The sequence below is a fragment of the Lactuca virosa genome, chromosome 3, assembly GCF_052849685.1.
Source record: "Lactuca virosa cultivar CGN04683 chromosome 3, Lactuca_virosa_CGN04683_v6, whole genome shotgun sequence".
NCBI classification, from domain to species: Eukaryota; Viridiplantae; Streptophyta; class Magnoliopsida; order Asterales; family Asteraceae; genus Lactuca; species Lactuca virosa.
Window position 1 is genome coordinate 302,487,615 of NC_136428.1, and position 24,004 is coordinate 302,511,618.

The 24,004-nt window shown below is 38.4% G+C and overlaps 1 pseudogene; it reads left to right on the forward strand.

Annotated features, from left to right (window-relative positions):
• The first annotated feature begins 3,543 nt into the window (after positions 1 to 3,543).
• The window catches only part of LOC145164693 (uncharacterized), a 105,262-nt pseudogene continuing 84,801 nt past the window's right edge, over positions 3,544 to 24,004 (forward strand).

Below are 24,004 nucleotides of genomic sequence, written 5' to 3' on the forward strand. Positions count from 1 at the left end.
AAAACCAAAAATAGAGGGGTATGAACTCACCTTTTCTTGTTGTTTTCGATTTGAAGAAGAAAGGGAAGAGTTTGATGCTATTTTCGGCCCTAGCAAGCTTTCTTGGGTTGATCTCGAACTTATGGAGGTTTTCAAGGAAGGGGCGAGTTTTTGGTGGAAATCTCCTTGATCCAACTTAGATCTTCGAAAATTTGTGGAGAAGAAGGAACCTGTCTAGAGAGAGTTTGTTTGAAAGAGATGGATGAAATGTGTGTGTGGGTTGTGTGTCTTCGGCCGAAGATAGAAAGGAGAGAGGGAGAAGAGAGAGAATTGCATGGGTATATGAGACTTGCATGGTTGTTTGTTGGATAATCCATTACTTAACCTCTAAACAATAATGAGGTGTCATGGAGCCATTCTTTCATTCATTTCCCTTTTTTTCTTTTTTTTATACTTGTTGGCCGAGAATGGCTAAGGAAAAGAATGGTTTGGGCCTTTTTGTGCTTGAGTCCTTAATATGGGCCCAATTTGATGGTTTTCGGCCCATTGGGCCTTTTAGATCAATTCATGGCCCAATATACATCAAGGAATGAGTTTTATGGCCCATTAGGGCTAATTAGATTTGTTATGGCCCAATGAGGCCCATTTAGATAAACTAGCCAATTTTAGGCTTATAAGGCCCAAAAAGGTTAGTCCAATTAGGGTCCATTTAAGGGTCCTAAGCCAAAATAGTCAAATTGGAAGCTTATTGGTCCATTAGGCCCAATAAGGAAATCCTAGTCCAAAATGGACTTGAACCGGGATTTTTAGGGTTTCCAACCTTTTGTTGACTATTTGAAGTATAGAGTATTTGATGGAATTTTGTGGTCATTGAATAAGCACCATACATGTTTTCAAGTTTTAGTTACAATGTTATCCTTGTTAAGGGTTTTACAAAGCATCAGAATTCCTAGTTGTGACAGAATCTTAACAGGCATAAAGGTATTGTGGTTCCTAGTGGCTGGACTAACTGTTCGAGACACTTTCTTTTCAGATTTCTCAATGAATCTGGAATCTTGCCTTGACCTAATTTTTTTCTTAAGGGCATTTTGGGCTGCGATCTTATGGTGGAAAACATCTTTCTTATTTAACCAAGGTTTCTTTCGAGAGTCAGATTATGACTTGGAAGTTTGTCTAGATGATGAATTGTCGAAGATAGGCTTAGTTGGCACTAGAGTTGATTTGGAAACCACTTCAGCATTAGATATACAAGAGTTAGATGAATCATCATTCACAATTTCTTCATCTATGTTATTATCAAATGACGCCCAAATGAAGTCGGATTTGTCAGAGTCATGTCCAATTGTCTCGGGAATTAATTCCTCAACTATACAATTGTTCGGTGGACTAGAGTTTGGAATTTGAACTCCAGTATAGTTGATGTGAGCGAATGAATCCGAAGACTGATTCAGGTCCAGGGGTATTAGAGGCGGAAGAGGCGTGGAATCAAGAAATTTGACAATGATAGGTTGGAACTCAGGAATCAGAGATTGGAACTGGTCTGAAGTCTCAGGAAGGCGTGACAATGGTGAGACAGGGATATCCGAATGAGTGCGGTTCGGAACATCTCCCATAAACGTTAGATTTTGCAACCCCTTCAAGGGACGTGCAACAGGTTTCAGAAACTTCCTTACGAGGCCTGGTGCTTTGGACCATGGGTGACGAAAATTATATGCCATCCATTCGTTTGATTCAAGAATATCAATTGAGTTATGCAAACCATGAATTTTGGCATTAAGACGTTTGTTATCAGAAACTAAGATATTCCTTTCACAAAAAGTGATTTCATATTTGACTTTTAAAGTGATACATTGATCGTTAGACATTACAAGCTCTCTTTCTAGTGATTTTATCTTAAGCTTGTGATCTTCAAAGCATAACCTAAGGCGAGTCAATTCACTCTCCAGCTTCTCAGTTACTTCTATGGCAGAATCATAGGCTTTATGAATAAAGTCATATATGATTGGATCTGGGTTGGATATGTTTCACAAATAGATAAATCAAAATTATTTTAGTGATCATAGATCTTACCTGTTGACGATGTTTCTTCCTGTTGGATCATTTGTTGCCATATAGCAAAAGTTTGGCTCAGCATCTTCCTCGTCTTCTTTTGATCCTAAAGACTAGTATCCTTCATCGCATTTGATCGAATGTCTTGCTATAAGAAACATATTCCTTCCATTTCTCACGTCATCCTCATCTCCAGAAGACCAGTACCCTTCAACATCTCTTAACACAGTGGTAACAAAAGCTTTCTCACTTGCTGCCAGCTCTTGGGCTCTGTGAGCATAGTATGCAGAATATTTTACCTTCAGTTTTTGAGAGGTTTCAACCAAACAGTATTTAGAAAAATGGTTACCAAGACCACATTTATGACAAACTATTTTGGGTTTGTTTGATTTCATAAATTCTTGGGATTTTGAGGAGTGACTTGATGAGGGGATGTTGCGTCGGCAAGCAGGTAGGTTTTCTGAAGGTTTCAAAAATGTTGGTTGACTAGGAGAAATAGGTGGGATAGTTCCAAAAGGATCTGACACAGATAGGCTCGGAGTAAGTGGGTTAACACAACTAAGCAAGGTAAGAGGACCTCCTGATAGTTCTCTTAACATTTGAGAAATGTTAGATTCGTGGCCTTGTAGTTCATCAAAAAGTGGATAAAGCTTCAGTTTCTTCAGAGATCCGTTACTCTTAAGACATGACTTGATGCTCCCCCAACCTTTTCCAAGGCTATTGATAAACTTCAGATTGTACTCATGAGGAGTTTTGACTATATTGTGTGTATTCATATTGTTCACAACAATTATGTACCTATTTGAAGTCGAAGCTACCAATTCACCTGGAGTAGTGGTGAAGGTATCAAAACCGTTGACAACCGAAGTCATACACTTATCCTTTATGTTCTCGGACCCTCCGAACAAGTCCTGAAGAGTGTCCCAAATCACTTTTGCAGATTTGCATAATTTATGTGCTCAAAGAGAGACAGAGGACACCAAACACCATCTCTGAAAATGCAATCTGGTATGCATGAAGCTTTTCGATGTTTGAAGCAGTAAGAGGTGATGGACGTTGTTCTTCTTGGCCCATGAGAGTAACAACATCATCTTTCACCATTTGTCTCACTGGAACACGAGGACCTTCTTTCACAGACCTCCATATTTCTTCACCTTTTTCCTTGCCTAGTAAAAATCTTTCCATCCTAACTTTCCAGTGATCATACTCTTCAACAAATAGCAATAGGCACGAGAGGTGCAACCCATGCTATTTGTTATTTGCATCGAATACATTTGTTGAGTTTGATTATGAGCAGCCATTGAAGTTAGAGTATTGGAGTAGAAGTGATATATAGAAGAACTTTTTTCTTGAACACAAAAATTATTGAGATACCAAGGTGATCTCAGATCAATTATAATATGGTCTTATGGATTCAAAGGACAACCACTTAAGCTCTGATACCAATTAAGAGTACAAGATTCAGTGCGCAGACAAGGTTTGAAAACTCAAACCTTGAATTAACTTTTAAGATGAATGTTTGCTGCTAAAATATTGGTCCAGTCAAGTCTGGTAAACCAGTCAAGACGTGAAGATGATATTCAACAAAGTATTCAAGTAAGTAAAATAGAGTAAGAACAAAGTAAAGATAATTTAAGAACAAGAAGAATGGAAGTGAAAGAGATTTGACTTGCAATAGAATTAGTAATTGATGTGAAGTAATGCTATTTCTTGCTTACAATTCTTGAAACATCATCTCCTTAAATAGTAAAGGAGAGACATAGTACAAACCGAGAACATTCTATGGATAAGGTAAAACTAAGTGTTTAACAAAACTGACACATAAAAGATTTACTGATTTGGTCCTATGAACTGTTCACTCAACTAAAAAGGCAAAGAGCATTTAATGTTTGTACAGACTCTATCACATCAAAAGGCTAACTTTGGATTTCTTGGAAATGTCTTTATCTCGGAAGAAGACAGACTTTGGAACACTTCACTTTTCGGACTAAGGTTGGATTCGGATCTGGTTTGGCTCGGATTGCTAGAGGTTCACTTTTATGCATCAACAATCCATATCCTCAAGATGCCATCATCACCACGTAATAAAACCCTCATCGCCTCCAAAATTTGTTGACTCATCAACTTCATGTCATAACATATCATCCTCCATGTAATGTCTTTCATGAATAAGGAATAAGATTGGGCCAATCTAATGACGAAATGCACATAAAAATTGGGCTACCCTCATGAATCCCCCTGGCCTCTTGCGCTAAATATGTAGCTACAAAAACTAGGAGGTTTAGGTACCTCCCTGGAGTGATAAGTGTCCATAAGAAAAATAGATCGGTCGAAGGTACCCTCTCGTGATTCTTGTGATGCGTGAGAGATATATAAATCAACCAGTGCAATAATGATAAGTAGTCGAACGAATCATCATTCCTCGCGCAATCGACAGAACATACCCACTACCCGTAAGCTCAACCCAGAAATCACTCTCACTGTAATCCTCAGGTGGTAATGTAATACAAGCTCTAAGAAACTCCTGGAAGTAGATGCTCCTCATCTCATCCACAATGTAAATCTCAACTCTAGTAGCAAGCTCAATCATGCTACACTCTCTACTAACTCCATCGAGTCTAAAAGAAAAGACAATCTATCACCATAAGCCTTAGTATGATCGAAAGAAACCGTAGAAAAGAACTCCAACAAAAAAATCCTTATAAACAGGCTCCTAAAACCTGAACAAATTGTCCTAACCACGACATGTAAACAAAGGCACACCACCTGCATCCAAGTGGGTGTATGTCAAAAAAAAAACCAAATCAGTTCATGTGGTCTAGTTTGGGACACCGATTACTAATAAAATGAAGGTGCAATGTCAATCTCTTTGTGAAGAAATTGACGAAGCCTACTCTGATACCCCAAAAGTGTTTTGCATTCAAGTTCCTTGGGAATTGCAAAAATTGGTGGTCATTCAATTCTTTGGGAGTCTGATCTTGATCACTCCTTTTATTCCGTATGGGAATTATCCAGTAAAAACAAACACAGAAAACCAAACAACACAACCTAGTAAAACAGATTATGAAAAATACAACATTTTGGTTGTCTGCTCTATGTTGGGTGTAGGTTTGTGTACGCTCGGCATAGCTGGTCGCACAACGGTGCTTCCAGTCGATGTCCAGGACAGAAATCGGTCAAAATGGAAGTGATATGAGTGCTAATCACTCCGAACGAGCAATATCATGCATCGATTTCATAAAAATCAGAAAACAAACGAATCAAGTCACATAAACCCTAGAAATCCATTTACGCTTATTGCAGCAAAAAAACATGAAATTAAACCGCAAATTAAGAGATAGGGTCAACAATTAACATACCCTTGAGTTGATTTCAGAAAAAAAAAATCAGATATATTTGATGAGATTTGCCGATACAGTCGAGAGGTATCTGGTGAGGTTTGTGAAAAGGTGAAAAGTGAATCGGGTAAGAACAGAGTTACCTGAGTTGGCCTACATTGCATGTAAGCTATCACATTACGATGGGTGTAGAAGGTGTGGCCGGTATGCATAGTCACGATTTTTTAAACCTACGTTGGGCGTAGGTAAAATTACACCACGCGTAACCGATCAATCCTCCATTTTGATCATTTTTGTTTCTAGGTCCACCGAGTACTTTCTTATACTTCAAATTGGTGCAAAACAATAGCATAAACCTTTCTAACAAGTGACATGTTATCAAAGAAAATAAAATAAATAAAACTAAGAATTTAAAAACAAATAACTAATAATCAAACAAACCAAATAAAATGAAAACCGTTCCCCGGCAACTGCACCAAAAACTTGATGTGTAGAAATACAGTAATTTTATATTTATCATTTTGTACTTATTAACTAGAACTGCTACACAATTAGGCAAATGTACCTATTCGTTTGACAATATAGAGACGGTAAATACGGGTTCTCGAACTCTCGGGAAACGATAGTGAATTAACCTGGGATTTTGATCATAGGTTACACTGAATAACAGAACGCAATAGAAGTGGGGGTTTATGATTCTAAAATCTTAATTAAATAAACAAATAATATTGATAAACTAACTGAAAATTAATCACTTTAGGTACTTTGGTTTAGACAACATTACATCTCAAAATCATAGATAACTACTAATGCAATAGTTATTTATTATTTATTCACCGATTCCTAATATGACTAGTTTCTAGGTCTAGATAACTAATCTTTTGATCTTTAAGACTTTTAGTTAAAATGATCAAGTGAACCAGTTATCCTAAAAATCGATGTTCAATTTGTATTATGAGAGACTTGAATTATTAGCATCAAAATCATGAAGCTAGTACATATGAATGGTCATCACATGTATACTTATACATTAAAATTACAAACTTACTATTTAACCCTAGGTTTTGATCTAGCACTAGTCACACAAATTTATAACGCATAAACACATATGATTCAAGCACATCAAGCTAGATTGTTCATCTAAACTTAACAATGCTCAACAGTGAATAGAAAAGATTGAAACTTTAACACATAAGGATCCTTTATCAAGAAAACATAATAAATTGAGAAAGAATAAATAATCTAAATAGGAAATAATCCATAATTTCAAGGATTCATCTTGTCTAACACAGAGCAAAAGGGTTTTCAATCCCCAAATCAGAAAGTAAACACATATAGAATCATATCAGAATGCTAATTGTGGTCGGAACAACAATCCAAATGATTTCTGGCATGAATCCCCTCTCTAATCCTTCAGATCTTTTCTTTTTTCAGCTTAACAACCCTCCAGCCGCCTTCTAGACCCTCAAAATGGAAAATATAGGAGTTAATTTTTGACCAAGGTTGATTACAAATCTGAATCTCTCTTTAGGTTAGACATAAATAACTATTTATGAAGATTTCAACCGATGTACTGCGCTGGGCATAATTTGATCTACGTTGGGCATAGATCATTAATTTCTCATGTTCAACATGACCAACTACACTTGGCGTAGTAGGCTTGCTACGCATGGTGTAGAAAACCACCCTTCGACCACCACTACTTGGTTGCCACCTCTTGGTGCCTTTTTCTGTGATGATTTCAAGACCAATTCTCGACTTTTTATTATTTGTTTCGTGAGTATTGAGTCCAAACAGCTGGATCAAAGTTCATTGCTATTTGTGCTATCTCGCGGTGCTTCCTTAACACGATCACATTCTCGAGTCTAGACTGAAATTCACACATGAAGGTGGGTGTTTATGGCTACTCTTTTTATGTTTTTATACACTTTGGTGGAGAATACATGTGCAATATCATAGTTTGCTTATGAAAAACAGTTACCAACTTATATCTAGTTCATAAAAGGTTATTTTTTCAAGTAACATATTACTTACACAAAAACTAGTTTTAAACTTGATATATTCATATGTTATGTTGTTTAAAATGAAATAACTAGTCAAAAAGACCATATGCTACTTACTACAAAAAGAACATATGCTACTTACTCACGGGTATTTTAAAAACGCCTTATATTTGATTATCACCTGCTATGACCGAATTATTTAATAGGAGCTGCTTGTCATAAAATACCTCAATGCACCGCCACTAATTAAATTAGCAAATAAATGTGTTCTCAATAGTTCTAAAGTTTCACAAATTAGTGACACCACATGTAAACGGGGTATAAGCAGACAAAAGTTTGAACTTGACCGTGTATTGTGACAAAAAGTAAAAGGAATCCTAGAGACGTGAAGAAGGAGGAGAGAAAAATGCATGAAAATGACCCAAAAAACCTAAATGAAAAGAATTTTTTTTATAGTTTTTCTAATATATATATATATATATATATATATATATATATATATATATATATATATATATATATATATATATATATATATATATATATATATATATATATATATATATATATTAAAATAAATACAATGCAATGAAAATCTTTATATATATATATATATATATATATATATATATATATATATATATATATGTATATATATTATAACATTTAATTTATACATGTACATGTGAACACTACTATGAGATTTACCACTTAAGTGAGTATTGTACACTTTTACGTATGTACTTATCGAACGTACTTGGCCTTTATAAACTCTATGCAACCTAAATCATTTTGCATAGTGACTTATCCATGTATAAGTTAGGGCTGAGAGTTTTTCATATACACTACTCAGTGGCATTTATAGTGAGACGGTATTCATTTCCCTAGGTAGAAATACTTAGAAGGCCCTTACTACTATACGGGTTGACACCCCCACCTACGGTTGCTAGCTACAACCACGATGGCAAATCAAAGTGGGTGATATTTATCTTATTAGCGCTACGACGTCCAATGAAGCATCGTAGAGGGTACTTGTAACACCATGGTTTCCAAGTATTTGCACTTTTAACCTTGTTGTGTTGATTATTGACACTTTGGTCCAAACGCCAGGCGTATGATATGGAATGCCAAGCGTTCTATGATGGATGTCGGGCATTTTCACGCAAAGATCAAACCCTAATTTTTAGGGTTTGCACCCTATTTAAAGAATGTTATGGTCTCTAAACCCTTCACCACTCCAACCTCTATCATCATTTCGAAAAATCTATGTGTGTATGAGAGTTTGAAGCATTGGTTCATCTTTTTGGTGTCATTTAGTGTTTTTCATAAGAGAAGGAAGATATTTGGAGTATTATGGTTGCTCTCTAGCTTGTGGATCTGGACTCTTGACATCTTGGAGCATCATTTTGAGGTATAAAGTTCAGATCTTGATGTCTCATTTGTTAGATTTTGATTTAGGGCTAGTTTATGTTCTTTTTGGTCCCAAAGACTTGATCTCTGCGAGTTTGTAATGCTCCAGAGGTTTGCACTGTCCTTTCAAGCATAATAGTGAGTCTAAAATCATAAAAATGCAATATTGGGTCTTCATAATCTTCCATGCAAGAGTTTTGGAGCTTTGTAGTTGATTTTGAGTTAAAATATTGGTGTTGCGCTCATTATAACCATGCATATCCAGAAAGTATTCAACTTTATGGCTTTAGACGTTCCATTATGACTGGATCTGAAGTTTAGACTTGATATCTTAATCCATTAAGTCGTTGGTTTGGAAGTTGGTGAACAGCGAGCAAACGCCAGGCATTTGCATGTGAACGCTCGGCGTTCGGACGCCAGGCGTCGTACAGAGGAACGACAGGCGTTCATTGCAGAAGCCTAATGGGGTCGATTTTGGGCCTTGGGCCATTAGGGGTTTTGGGCTTTGGACTAGCATGTTAGGCTTCCTTGGATTTTAGGCCCACGATGAGTTCGGGCCTAATTTGGAAGATTGGGCCACAATTATATTGGGCTTTAGGATTTGGGCGTTTATATGGTTGAGTTGGGCCTTGGTTTTGGGCCATGTTAGATAAAGGGTAAATTGGTCTTTTACCCTAGCTTAGACTCTTAGATATAGGTCATAATGCAATTATTAATTAGATGTGTTTTTTGATGACAGTGTGGAGATTTGCCAAACCAGCAGACAAAGATTTATCCGAGTGATGCAGCAATTAGAGGTGAGTTTTCTCACACTCTTTTAGCAGTTCAACGGAATCAATTCTAGCCCATGGTTTATTATGTTAGGATGCTAGATGTTTGCGTGACTCTTCCATGTGCTTTGTTGATATGCTTACCAGGCAAGGCCCGATGACTGTACTGTATGCTATCATCTTTGTGGTTAGCGTATTTGTTTGTATGATTCTATGTTTATATGTTTATATGTATACCTGGCGGGGCCTGATGCCAGGCGGGGATTGATGACTAATAGATCTATATACTGAGCGGGGCCCGATGTCGGGCGGGTCCCATTATGTATTTATTATGTATGGTATGTGGTACTTTTCGGAACTCACTAAGCTTTGTGCTTACATTTTTCAGTTTATGTTTCAGGTACTTCTGCTTCGAAAGAGAAGAGCCCGAGATGATTGCAGAGCACACACCACCTTATTCCGTGATTTGTGATTTACTCTCATATTTTATGATGTGTTGATACACTTTGATCCATCCTGGTTTTATGATGATGTTTTGGATTACGGTTTTATTAATTTAAAAATGAAAAAAATTTGGTCTTATTTTTGGGACGTTACAAGTTGGTATCAGAGCCTTGGTTTGAGGGATTCGGACGTACTCTCGGGTATGTCTGAACTTAAACTGAGGGTTTGGTAAAAAATTTCAAAAAGGAAATGATTTATAAAAATAGTTCTAATAAAATAACAGGGTGTGGTGCATCCAATCGGCCGAGCTCAAGTAAGTTTTCCCAAAATACCCATACATGATTTATGATATGCTTTGATTTTTGAATCTATGAACCGCATGCTAGTTAAGGCTAAGGATCTACTCAGAATTTGCATGATAGAATGCTAGGATAGATGCCTTTATATGCCTTCTGTATGAGCTTGTAGACTTTCATGCTAGTACTGATCAGTTAGTGATAGGATGGCCTAGTTAGGTTATGCTTGGTTCTGATTACTCAATGCTCGAATGTTGCTTGCTTTGTGCTTTTTAAGAGTTCCCACTAACGTCAGCTAACTAGTAAACGAATATCCTAAGTTACATATTATTGAGACTAAATAATTTTAGAAGGTTCGGTTTTAACTCTATTACGCAGCTCTTCTCTGAGTCCAACCGTTGTAGTGTGAAACCTCTCATTCAAAGAATTATCTGGTCTTAGTGATATGTAATTGTATTCGTGAGCTAGTTAGAGGGGGTTAGCGGGCATTCCTTCTGTAGCTGACGGCAGATAGCGATGCGGTGGTTACCCTAGCAAAACCTAATAAGATATTTAGTGTTGGAAGCCTTATGTTGATGAGGATTAATTGTATGAATAAGGAGTGACTTGGAAGGTAGTATGGGCGCGTACTACTAAAAGCAGAGGATGATCAGACGCAAGAGTTCATTTCATCTGTGATTACGCATTGCATACTTGAGCAGACTCTTGTGATTTTTGGTACGATCAAGGAGGATATCATGGAGGTGTTAAAGGAGCATTTAGGCTATTTCCGTTCTAAGATGGTAGCTTTGATTGGGATGCGTTCACTGACCTTCAGGGAGTTCCGGGAATGCGGGGCTCCAGATTACTATGGGGAGAAGGACCTGATTACGAGCAGTCGTAGGTTAGCGGATGTTGCTAACGCCTTCCGCATCAGCAGTTCTCCTGATAGGGAAAATGTCAGACTTGCTTCCTGCCTTCTGAAAGACAGAGCCCGCGACTCGTGGGAGGAGGTAGGACATGCCTTGGGAGGTGAGGCAATTGAGTCCACGGCATGGGATGACTTTGTGACTATATTCAAGGCTGAGTTTGCACCAGTGATTGAGGTGCAACAGTTGGCATGAGAGTTTCAAGATCTCCGCCAGACTACTGAGATGGTGGCTGAGATCACTGTGATGTTCCGGGAGAGAGTATTTTTGGTTATGTAGTATGTGGCGGACGAGGAGATGAAGAAGGAAAAGTACCACAAGATGCTGAGGAATGACATTTGGCAGTTTGTGAGTCGATCTAGTTGCAGGACACTATAGGATATGATTGCGATATCTAGGGAGAGGAACATGGATCTTGAGACGGAGAGGAAAAGGAAGCCAGATCAGACTCCGGTTTCAGGGAGTTCAGGAAAGAGGCCCAAGGTATTTGATTCTAGGTCGAGAGGCCACCAGGGTCGGAACCGTTGTAGCAAGAGCGGCAAGACGCACGATGGGGCGTGCAGGGTGGTTGGTTTTGGCTGCTTCAAGTGCGGACGGACGTGTCATATTAGCAGGGATTGTACTGCTACTACCACCACCACCCCGATATCTGATTTGATTTGCTTCCATTGAAATTAGAGGGGCCACAAGAAGGCTCATTGTCCGAGTTTAGCAGCAGCGAGACCAGTGGTAGCACTGGCTCCAGCGATGTTGAGGATCACCAATGGCGGCCAGGCCAAGGTGGATGCGCCTATGGTGAAGATCAGGGCTTTTTAGTTGATGACCAAGGAGGCTTGCGCGGCACCAGATGTGGTGACGGGTATGTATCTTCTCCTTATATCTTTATTTATATTTATTTGCTTGCTTATATTCATGTGTTTTATTTTAAGATCGTTCCTCGTGAATGGTATTTCTGCATTGATATTATTTGATTCGGGGGCTACCCGATCCTTTGTATCGCTTGCTCTTAGCAAGAGCTTTGTTGGAGCTTCGGGGGAGTTGAAGGAACGGATAAACTTCGACCCAAATGCTCGCTTGTACTCACTCATCAAATTACACACAACGATATGTTTTATAACATCCAAGTTACTGGTGCGTTTACATATGTCAATGTGCAACCGACTCGCAACTACAAGTCACACGTCTCCGTTTGAAGAATATAAGATATTATCGTCTCATGATAACTCGTGATAAAATCCATGAAGTGATTCAAATGAGCGTGGGTTTAATCCAATATTCGAATCTTATTCCAGGAGTACTCATGAATACTGCAACTATGTCTATAACATCTAGACATACTACAGACCCATTCATGACAGTGTTGCCTCAATAGTTACTTCCAAAGTATGATCGACTGTGGATGGTTTGAATAACCTAGTTATTCAGGAAGTCAAAACATGCAAAGTGAAACACAAGAATAATACTAATACTATATGGCCCCAAAACTTTTGAGTCATATTGATTACTCATTACTCATTGTATAATGTTTCAAATAATCAACTTAATACTTGAACTAAAACAATAGTTGTCCCATGCTACAAGCATGCACACTATGTTTCCCTATGGTCCTTTCTTTATGGAATAGATCAATTGAAAACATTTCAATGATGCTCATTTCACAATTCCAAATCCCTATGATAAATGTAAGAATCCAAGATTCTTTGCCATTTACTAAAATCTGTTAAATTCTAAACTTATATGCGATGATCCTCTTGTAATGACTATGCACAAAAGTCACAAAGACCCGACAACAAACATTACAAAATATTCCAATGGAGAGAAATTCCATGGAAACGAAGTCTCACATTCAAAGTACATTCCTTTGAACATCCTTCTTGCATTAAGTTTTCTCATCTTACCCAGATTTAAAGAATAACTTCCACTTATGGAAACATTTCCATATTCCTATTTTGACTATCACTTCTGAACAAGAGTTGCCTCTTTTCAGAATACGTCAATATGATCCTTCCAAAATTAACACTATACTTCCAACTGCCCATGAGTAACCAATCTTTGGTAAGCCTCAGATTGTCCTCGATAATTTTTTAATCATTTTAGTCATATACAGTTCTGGTCCTTTTTCCCTCTTAATGCCCTAGGCATTTGGAAAATTCAGAACACATAGAAATATTATAGCATATGCAATCGATCATATACCCGAAGCATATGGGATACAATTCATAATGTCTCACATAAAGACATGATCCTAGACTAGTCTTTTGCTATAATTTTTTCTATCAGCCATGTTCTCAAAATTCGGACTATGAAGAGGGATGTCGTAATCATAATCGAATATTGAGAACGCAATTAATATTTCCATATATAGATTTTCCTTATGTTGAACCATTCCAATATAACATTCATGTATATACTTGACTAAATTTGATTAAAATCTCAATTTAAGCTTTTAGAATTGGAATGAAGTATAATTTCCTCTCCCTTAATTACAGCAAAAAAAACTTTTCAAACCCTGCAACTTTGCAAATTGAAACTTTTGTTTTCTATAATTAACATTGCTAACTTGCAACACATAATAATCATGCTCCCACTAGCATGATAATTATATTCTTATCAGCATAACACTTATGCTCCCACTAGCTTTGACATGTATCCAGAAATCAACTGGACTTCTAGAAATCAATCCTTTATTGACTTTCATTTTCAAAGTTCAGGTTTCTAATACGAGATGCTTTGATAAAACTTTATCTAAGCTACCCAAAATCATACACCTTTCCTCATATAGCTCACATGTGTGTCTAAACAACTTTTAGAACTATGAAAAGGGATGTCGTAATCATAGTCTCAAATGTTTAGACCTTTTCCATTGCTCACAATTCGAATTATGAAAAGGGATGTCGTAATCACAATTGAATTTGAGAATGCAAATATCACAATTTCTATCTCCTTAAAATCTACTTAGTGAAAGCGTTTCCTCACCATCCTTTTCATGAATCGAACAGAAACCTTATGAAACTTCGATTTTATGGTGTATGTGTTCCTATCCATGTGAATTTGTCAAAAACATAACCACAAGAGGAGGTTAGTGACAAATCCAAACTCATATGGACTGAACTTGTTCAATCTTAACTTCTTGCCACCTGGCAGCACAAGGGCCTACCATTGCTTCCAAGTAGTTATGCAAACAACTGAGAACTCATAGAACTCACATGCATAGTCAACTTTAACTGGAATGGGCACAGAAACAAGAATATGTCAACACGATAGGTTATAAACCTCAAGTCGTGTGCTAGTGATAAACAATACCCTTGATTAGTTCTTGAAACTTTTCAAGACCTTTAAGACTCCCACTGACCTCTTGACATATAAGATTCTCTTGTCAAGAACCATTCCTTGACAAAGCAAATATTCAAGAGTTTATGCGGATTCTTATCAAGACAAACACTTCACACAATTGGCCTTAGTTGGTCTTTTGTTTTATCCAAAAACATCACAACTCACCAATTTTAAATGTACAAGAGTAGAAAACATTTTACTCTACATTTGATAAGTGTTTTAAACCTTCTTAACATTATGTCACGCAAGGCTCGATCTTGGAGTGTTACTCTAAGACTCAATTTTGGAACGAAGTATGACTCATCTTTTGATTTAACCATTTCGACAATTCACGATTCCTCTTCTTAGCCAAACAAATGCACCAAGATGTCCTTAGAGGATCGATTGTAATATGATTTTTCATAATCATTAAGATGATCATAAAACATGATACTGAAGTACTCTCCCATCTTTTCAGATTGGAGAAACTTTTATCTTTCTGCCTAATTTGATTCTACTCATTCGTCCTGTCATACATTGACACCTTTCCAATGTTTCAGAATTACACTTAAACTTGTAAGCATAACCATATTTACTAAACTTTAGTAAATCATGACAAATAGCCTTATCGTTCTTTGTGGTGGACCTGATCAGCGCACAACCAAGTGTACCCGATCTCCTAGTCCTTCACTTGACTCACATATACATGTGAACAAGGAATTAGTCTTAATTTCCCAAAGATGAAAATTCTCATTCATCATACAATACAAGTTGCATGATTCCAAATTTCTATCCAACTGAAACTTGGGTGATGAAAATCTTTCCTTATTTGGTAAATTATGACACTACCACAAACGAAAGAATCAAATCCATTTTCCAATATTGTTATCAATGGAATCATATAAACAACAATTTTCACAAGTCCCATTGTAAGGATACTTAAAAGTAAATAAAATCAAAATTTTCCTTTTATTTTAAAATTGTGGAAAAACTTATCCTTACAATGCAAATACATATGAAAACTCTATTGTTATCTATTCCTAAGCAATCTATCATAACTCTTGAGCAGTAGCTTAAAATTCTGATCTTCGAATCATGCGATCCATCTTTGCGATCAAATTCAGCATACTCTTCTTCTAAGCTTCCTCTCCTTTTTAGATTCTACAAAACATCAAAATGCGGCCTAGTCACATCATGTAATAAGAATCTCCAAATAGGAACTTAATAGAGTTAGATAGTGGATTTTACCTGAAGCATAGTCAATTTTTTGACCTTTACCATCTTAGTGAACTTTCAGGTAAATAAGGCAGCTTCGCAACCAATTCCCGTTCTTTTGGCAATAGAAACATATGGACTCTTTAGTAATGGTAATGGGACTATCTCAGACTTAGCCTTTCGCTTTACCATTTGGTCAACCGGGTTGACTATGGCCGATCCCTTTCCATTGGGAAGAGAAGACTTTTCTGGACTTCCAATGTTTCCATTGTCAATGTCCATGTAAGTTTGGGAAGTATATCTTCCAATCAAATTTGCTTTACCAGTGCCCCAAATCATTGCTGATTCAGCAACAACAAGCAAATAGGTAAGATCATTAAGGGTCATGTCGTGGTCTGTCACATAGTATTCCTTAACGAACTCACTATATGACTCGGAAAGTGATTGAAGAACCCAATAAACAGTCAACTTCCTTGAGACTTCGACACCCAACTCTCCCAGCTTGTCAATATGAGACTTCATCTCCAAGATGTGAGCACATATAGACATTGCTTGCCAATAGGGATTGAGTGACCTTGAACTTTTCAAGAACTTGTGATTTAGGGAGAATAATTGGAGGAGGTGGAGGAAGTGACATATGATTTCCAGTCCCATTAATGCACAACAAAGGGATTAATCTTTCACCTTGATCGCCATTTGGGATATGATCTTCATTAAGAAGGCTTTATCCAAAACGATAAGGAAGACCATAGTTGTCATAACTAGACATCTATGAGGGATAAATTCAAGTTTAGTTGATTTAAGTCCTTAATATAACACCCAATATGAAATTTTAAGGCTAGGACCCAACACAATATTTTATAACTTGGAAAAGGGATGTCGTAATCCAAGCTACAAAATATTTGAAGGTAGGTAAATGACGATTTACCAATTTCCACCTTGAAAAATGAAATTTAACATTAGGTTTTAAATGAATTGAAACTCCTAGATCTTTTGAGATTCATTGAACTATTCAATGGCATGTTTAAATGTCGATTGTGCCCTCCAAGTTTGTGACTGGGATGTCGAGGATCACAAACAAGGAGTGAATAACCATGCAAATTAACTTGGTACACTTAATGCTACAACCACCTAATCAATGTGTCGATTAACCACACACGCTCCATTGATCTATGATTAACATCAAGCTACCCTTTGCCACACATTGTCAGTCGTAGATTAGTATGCCGGTTAACCACACACACTCCACTAACGACTTAACAAGGTGCAAAGTGTAATTTCATGGGTTAGCACCATATTCACATATTCCTAAGTAACTAAGATTGGGAATTTATAAGTGTTTAGTTACTTAGTATTTATCATTATACTTTTAATGAAAGGAGAATATACATATATATAAATATTAAACCTATAATATTATAATAGTATAAGGGTTAAATTTAAAACTATTTAAAATTCTAAGGGTTGGAATTAAAGTATACATGGGGGGTAACTTTACAAATTCCAAAACTTGAGGGCAAGTTTTGAACAATTCAAAAACTTTTGGTTTCCATAACTTATGAGTTTAATATGATTTTTATGGAAGACTTTTCAAGTTCCATAACTTGAGGACAAGTTATGAAAGACATAAAACTATTTTATGATGACATTTAAAAGCAAGACCTTTCATTTTTCATAACCTATGAACTTTAATGAATCTTTTAAAAGAAAAACTCTTCATTTATTTGGATGAGGATAATCATTAAGATCAATTAAGATCAATTATTTTAATTACCACAAAAATCAAAAAAAATTTCTATGATCTAGATCAAACTCATAAGTAAAGATAATTCACATCAACAATTTTCAAGAAATTAGCTAATCACATAAACTAATACAAATCTTGAAACTTTGACAATAATCCTTTATTTGGATGAGGATAATCATTACCATAGCATCAAAATCAAATTTTATGAACAAAAACATTTTGTGGTAATGATCCTAATCCAAAACAGACCAAAAAACTCGAAAAACTGCACTCAGGACAACCAACTCATCGAGCCCCTTGATGCACTCGACGAGTCCAAGAGTATCTTCAAGCAACTCGTCGAGTCACCCAGTGGAATCGGCGAGTCCTGCTGACAGAATGCAAAAAATTCGATTTTTTTGCTCCGAAAACCAATAATAACATCAAATATAATAGAAAACAACCCATGGCTCTGATACCACTATTGGTTTTTGTATACTACAACATCCTATGGTGCACATACAACCCTAAATTCCTTGGATCTATGTTTTCTCTAATTATACATGTAATGGTGTTTCCAAAGCAATAAGCATATAACTAGCATGCAAACAACATATGTATAATAAAACAAGTTTTAGACATACCTCTTGATGTTGTTGATGTTGCTAGAAAGACTTTGGCCTTTAAGAACTTAGTGCCCAAGTGTTGCACCTCAAATGGAATCACAACTCACCTAGGACAAAGGTGACTCTTGAGAGAGAATTTCCATGCACCAAAATCGTCCATCTTTCTCTAAGACTAGAAGCACCCGTTTTTAGGTTATGGAGCATATATTTATATGTAGGATTTCAAAGGTCATGGGTATAACCCAAATCCATACCCATAGGTTTTATGATCCATGGTTCATGTGGCCCAACTCTTTATGTATCCATATATAAACTTAGTCCAATATGGATAATAAGCCCAACATATATAAATATAACCAATTAACATAATTAGTCCCCATAGATTTAATTAGTCTCTTTTGATCACTAAATTAATTCCAAACTAATTCTTGATCAATACTAATTAAATCATATGATTTCATATTAATATATTAGAACTTATAATATATTAATAAATCATATATAACCTCTTCTCAAAAGTCCATCCTAACAAATTGTCCTGATGTTATGCAACCCAAATGTACCATGCTACTCTCGGGTCGAGTACATACCAAGAATAGTTATGGGCTTAGACATCTAATCCAACAATGGTTACCCGGGATAAGGGTAAGGAGACTGTGGATGATGTGTCGATTGTGCGGGAGTATCCGGATGTGTTTCCAGAGGATTTGCATGGGGTGCCTCTTGAGAGGCAAGTTAAGTTTAGGATTGATCTGGTTCTAGGTGCGGCTCCGATAGCCAAAGCACCGTATCGGTTGGCTTCTCCCGAGATGCTGTAGTTGTCTACACAGCTCCAAGAGCTGTCAGACAAGGCATTCATTCGACCAAAAAGTTATCCTTGGGGAGCACCGATCTTGTTTGTGAAGAAGAAGGATGGGTCTCATCGTATGTGTATTGACTACCGGGAGCTGAATAAGCTGACGGTGAAGAAACGTTATCCACTCCCGAGGATTGATGATCTATTTGACCAGCTTCAGGGTGCATCTTGGTTCTCCAAGATTGATTTGTGTTCGGGTTATCATCATCTAAGGGTTAGAGAGGACGGTGTTCAGAAGACGGCATTCTGGACTCTCTATGGTCATTACGAGTTCGTGGTGATGCCTCTTCAGCTCACCAATGCTCCAGCCATGTTCATGGACCTCATGAACCGTGTATGCACGCCAATGCTGGATCGGTCTATGATTGTATTCATTGATGATATCCTTTTCTGTTCCAAGACCCAGGAGCAGTACGAGGAACACTTGAGGGTGGTGCTGGAGACTTTGAGGAGGGAGAGACTTTTTGCGAAGTTCTCCAAGTGTGACTTTTGGTTGCGCAATGTGCAATTTCTAAGGCACCTTGTCAATCACAACGGTATTCTGGTTGATCTGGCGAAGGTCGAGGGCATGATGAGGTGAGAGGTTTCGAGATCTCCATCTGAGATTCGGAGTTTACTTGGTTTAGCAGGTTACTATCAGAGATTCATCCAGGATTTCTCCAAGATACTTGTTCCTTTGAGTTGGTTGACAAAGAAGACGGTCACGTTTCACTAGGGGCCTGAGCAGCAGGCAACTTTTGAGACCTTGAGGCAGAGATTATGGGAGGCGCCGATTTTGACCTTGCCGGAAGGTGTTGAGGATTTTGTGTTTTATTGTGATGCGTCGATCATGGGTTTGGGGGCAGTTTTGATGTGGAGGGGTCGTGTCGTCGCCTACGCTACGAGGCAGTTGAAGCCTCATGACGCTAACTATCCGACGCATGATTTGGAGTTGGGGACTATGGTTTTCGCCCACAGATTTGGCGACATTACCTCTATGGGTCTGTTGTACTATTTACACGGATCACAAGAGCCTGAGGTATCTGATGGACCAGCTAAATCTGAATATTAGGCAGCGTCGGTGGTTGCATGTGGTGAAGGATTATGATTGTGAGATCCTTTACCACCCGGGGAAGGCTAATGTGGTGGCCGATGCACGTATCAGCAAGGCGGTCGCGACTCCAATCATAGACATATGTTTGAGGATGACTGTGATTACTCCACTATTGGAGCGGATTCATGAGGCTTGGATCGAGGCTATGAAGGAAGAGCATCAGAAGAGTGAGTGTATTGTAGGTCATGTGGCTTCCTTTGATTATGATAGGCGTGGGTTGTTGACTCTTCATCGGAGGGTATGAGTTCCATATTGGGGCGATTTGTGTCAGGTTCTATTGGAGGAGGTGCACAAATCGATATTTTCCATTCATCCCGAGGAAACGAAGATGTATAGAGATCTTTATATTGATTATTGGTGGCCCTGCATGAAGCGGGATGTGGCTTGGTATGTGGAGAGGTGCTTGACTTGTAGGAAAGTCAAGGTCGAGCATCAGCGACCTCACGACAAGATGAAGCCGTTGGAGATTCTCGTTTGAAAATGGGAGGATATTACCACATATTTCATCATGAAGTTGCCTCGTACTGCGCGTGGAGTGGATTCGATTAGGGTCATCGTGGATCGATTGTCCAAGAGCGTGTATTTTATTCTGATTCAGGAGAGTATCTCTGCAGAGAAGTTGGTTATGGTATACATTAGGGAGGTCGTGGCATGGCATGGGGTGCCGGTTTTAGCAGTTTCAAATAGGGAAATCTGGTTTACTTCAGGATTTTGTAAGCGGTTCCACGACGAGTTGGGTACTCGTCTGCATTTCAGCATGGCCTTCCATCTGCAAAATAACGACCAGAGTGAGCGGACCATCCAGACTTTAGAGGATATAATTCGGGCATGTGTTTTGGACTTAGGTGGGAGTTGGTATACGTATCTTCCGTTAGCGAAATTTTTGTTGGATAATGTGTCTAAATCCATAACTATATTTGAGATGTACTTGACCCGACCCGACATGGTCCATTTGGGTTGCACTTCACCCGAACAATTTATATGGATAATCTTTTGAGAATAGTATAAGTTATGATTTATTAATATATTATTAGTTCTAATATATTAATATAAAATCATATTATTTAATTAGTATTGATCTAAAATTAATTTAGAATTAATTTGGTGATCAAAAGTGTGACTAATTAAATATGGACTCTTGTATTTATATAGTGTGGGCTAATGCTTATTTAGAATGGGCTAGGCTTGCATGGTAAGTCCATGGATAGTCCATGGAGCTTTAACCCATGGATCTCATGGAAATGAAAGGTCATGGGTATTAGGGTTTACATGGATGAAACCCTAATCCACCACACTATATAAAGGAGTCCTTGGCACTTGAAATTGCACTACTTTTTGTGTAAGAACTAAGGGTGGCCGATTTCTAGAAGTGTTCTACTATTCTCTCAAGTTTCTAAGGTTTGTGGTGATTTGTGACTTCCATTTGAGGCATCCACATTTGTAACAACGTGAATTTTCAAAACAAAATTTTCATTTACAATCACATAATCCTCATAAGGTATTTCACAAAAATCTCATTTATTACGTTTACAGTTCAAAACTCCATAATTGCTCGGTTAAAATCCAGGATCCTCATAAACGTAACTCTTTCACTGGTGTGTACAATCAAGCCGGTGCCGTCCCGCGATCCTGAGAAACCTGAAACACATAACACGGTAAGCACAAAGCTTAGTGAGTTCCCCAAAATACCACATACACATATTAGCCACTCGAGGCTATAACTCTAATGGACCCTCCGGCCCGATCTGTCTCAGTGGACCTTCCGGCTACTACCCATGATGACCTTCCGGTCCTGCAGCTCGTTGGACCCTCTGGTCCGGTCTGGTTGAGCCTTCCGGCCTCATATATCGTTGGACCTTCCGGCCCGGTCTAAATAACTCATAGCATAATATCACATAGACAAGATGCATAACTCAAGTAAGCACATAAGACCTTCCGGTCACACATAAATACCACTCTAGGTAACGTATAGTGAGAAGACTCACCTCGGGTAAACTCGGATGATCTCACACTCGAAACACTGATCTAGCCTCCGCCTAATCACATACAGAAATTACCTCTAGTTAACAATGGGTCTCGAAGGCTAGCCTATACCCTGCCTATGCTCTATCTCAGAAGGGTAAAAGACCATTCTACCCTTCCTGACTTCTTACACTCATCTTGACCAAACCCCAAGGTCAACAAAAGTCAACTCCAGTCAACAGTCTAATTTTTGACCAGACTCGTCGAGTGCACTCATGCAACTCGTCGAGTCCCCTCTTTTCCTCAGAAGTCTCCAGAAAGTCCAGCTCAGCTCGTCGAGTTGACCTCCAACTCGCCGAGTTATCACATGATCAAACTCATCGGGACAAACCCTAACCGACTCGTCGAGTCAGACCATGGACTCGGCGAGTCCCTTCGATCAGATTCCTCATTCAAACGATTTAAGGTAGATCCATCACCCAAACACTAGATCTACCATCCTAAGGGTCGATTGTCACGTAAAGCTGCAAGCTTTACGTTTAAACATGGCATATAGGGCTCATAATGCCAATATAACTCTAACAAGTATGATTAACCACAATAACTCTTATATGGCTGAATAAAGCTATAATCTTTGGACTCTCTGGACCTCACAAAGTCCAGATCTGAAGTCTAGAATTCTTGGCAACTCATGCTACTCAAAAACCCAAACAAAAGATGGCAAAAAGCCCTAAATCTCCATAGATATGAGATATATCCAAAATAAGAAGAAAGGTAAAGACTTCTTACCTTCCTCAGGAGCTATGAACAAGAAATCACTGGATCCAACAACCTCACCTCCAGCTCCTTGCTTGATAACCTCCTCCTCTTTCTCAAATGATGCACAAGAACCACAATATGAGCTTCTCTCTCACTCTCTAGCTCCAATTTCAATTAGGGTTTGCTCTCAGGGGAAGGTAGACGCAAATGAGGCTATAAGTGCCTTTAAATAGGTCCCAAACCCAGGAAATTATGGTTTCTCTGCCCAGCACCTACTCGGCGAGTCCCACCTTTGACTCGTCGAGTCCATTCATTAAATCCACGCGAGCAACTCGACTCGACTCGGCGAGTTGGACCCTCAACTCGTCGAGTCTCTCCTTCAATCTCAAGATTAGCATACACAATAATATCCCTGAAAAACTGGATGTTACAATTCTCCCCCACTTGAATTAGATTTCGCCCTCGAAATCGCTCCTCAACAACATATAGATCTAATCCAATCACCGAACAGCACCATCGAAATGATCTCATACCGCACAGCTATCTTCCTTTCTGGACACCTGAATCCAGACAGGAACTCCCCCCCTGGAGAAAGGGCAGACATGTCCACCACTACGCTACCCCTTCTTACTCTCCAAAACCTAGAAGCTCTAGACGCCTGCTATACAGCCAGACCGCCCTCGCAAGATATCACCATGTTAGTCGCTCCTCGAATAACAAACCCCGATAACTCACTGCCCCTCTGATTCTTTAGTTGGGACCGATAAAAAAAAGTCCATGCCCAAAATTGGCTACCGATCGCTCATCCCAGACAAGATAAACAATCCAGATCCTATACTAAGGAATGAAAGGATCACATTCCACCAGGGACCCATCCACTATACTGCAATCAAAACCCATCTGAACAACAAACCCTCAATACTCTATCTTTAGTCACGGAAAATGATCATGATTGTTCAGAAGCGTCCTCCGACGTCTAACAAACATAAATCTCGGCTCCCCTCTCAACATCCCTTTCAAGACTGAGCAACAGGTCGTCTCCCCGACCCAGTGGTTGAACCTCCAAAGGTTACCCATTGCGTGACCCAAAACGTCTCACTGACTTTCTTCTCACAACAACTATCTCATCCCAGTGTGACATACAAATCACAAATTTTCTTTACCTCAAGCGAACACGGAAGTTGTTTCACCTTCAACCTCTGTCGTCTACTACTCATTAGATCCATGCACCTCGCGGTACCTCCCGCACCAACGAACT